At 37.7% G+C, this 1,420-nt stretch overlaps 1 protein-coding gene across 1 annotated transcript in view; it reads left to right on the forward strand.

Annotated features, from left to right (window-relative positions):
• The window catches only part of LOC133587819 (ras-related protein rab7), a 22,152-nt gene extending 21,278 nt beyond the window's left edge, over nucleotides 1-874 (forward strand). The window contains exon 6 of the mRNA XM_061940412.2: nucleotides 1-874. This exon is cut by the window's left edge and continues 172 nt beyond it. The gene's annotated coding sequence lies outside the window, so the exon portion shown is untranslated.
• Nucleotides 875-1,420: the final 546 nt, after the last annotated feature.

A 1,420-nucleotide genomic window follows, 5' to 3' on the forward strand; every position in this document is an offset into this window, starting at 1 on the left:
GAACGCCCCCGCCCGATAGTCTTCCTCCGTCACGTCCATTCCATAATCCCTCTCACCGAGTGCACAAACCATGGCTACGCTCTGGGGAAGATGAAGGAAAGCACACAGCCAGTGTCCAAAGAACACAGAAGAGAACAGCGCCCCCCTCTGGCACTCGCTAGTGAGACATCACCTTGCTGGACCCTGATTGGGAACTCTTAACTGGACTGATTTGGTGCTTAGTAATAATGTGAGACCAAGGTCAGCATCCCAAGAAGCTTATCAGCCCTTTCTCTTCACTCTCTATTGCCTGTCAAAAGTAATGGTGTTGAACTATACACACACACATATACATACATACATATATATATATATATATAAATGACATTTATATTTGAATTGGCAAATGTTACTTCTCAAGCCAATCTGAATCACATTCATTTTTTGTTTTTGCACTTTCTAATGTAATTTTGCCTTTATATGTTCTTTACGTAGAGGAATGACTGATTATGGGCAACATCTGCCACACACACACACACACACACACACACACATGCCTTTTCTGTTAATATATGGTATAAAAGTATCTCTGATTGTATGAGCAGCTCCACTACACGCTTCTGCTAACACTCACCGCTCATCTTTATCTCCCTCATTTCTCCTCTCACCATCTGCTTGTAGCTCAGGTCGGCGAAACTATTTCATATTTTAAACGCATTGTGTATTACTGCAGTGTATAGACAAAATGATACAAGGGGTTGATGTCTCTTTCCATCTCAACAACCCATCAGTTGTTCTGCCCTTATATTCTTTCTCCTTGTAGAAAACAGACGCGCTGCAATGCCAATAATGTTGTCAACGGAAATTTGAACATCTAATAAAACTCTTGAATATATCAGATTGTAGTTTCTGTTTGAGAAGAAATAATGTCATACATCAGGGGTGTCAAACTCATTTTAGCTCATGGAGGAAAATCTGCTCCCAAGTGGGCCAGAATTGTAAAATCATGGCATGATAACTTCAAAATAAAGACAACTTCAGGTTGTTTTACTTTGGCCAAAAGTAGAACACACTGCAAAAACTGCAATCTAAGTAGGATGAAATATCTCAAATAAGGGTGATATTTGCTTATTTTCTGTCTGATAAGATCATTCTTCTCACTAAGCAGATTTTATGTTAGTGTTTTACCGTATTTTTCGGAGTATAAGTCGCACCGGCCAAAAATGCATAATAAAGAAGGAAAACAACATATACAGGTAAAAGCCAGTAAATTAGAATATTTTGAAAAACTTGATTTATTTCAGTAATTGCATTCAAAAGGTGTAACTTGTACATTATATTTATTCATTGCACACAGACTGATGCATTCAAATGTTTATTTCATTTAATTTTGATGATTTGAAGTGGCAACAAATGAAAATCCAAAATTCCGTGTGTCACA

The sequence above is a fragment of the Nerophis lumbriciformis genome, linkage group LG03 (assembly GCF_033978685.3).
Source record: "Nerophis lumbriciformis linkage group LG03, RoL_Nlum_v2.1, whole genome shotgun sequence".
In the NCBI taxonomy this organism is placed as follows: domain Eukaryota; kingdom Metazoa; phylum Chordata; class Actinopteri; order Syngnathiformes; family Syngnathidae; genus Nerophis; species Nerophis lumbriciformis.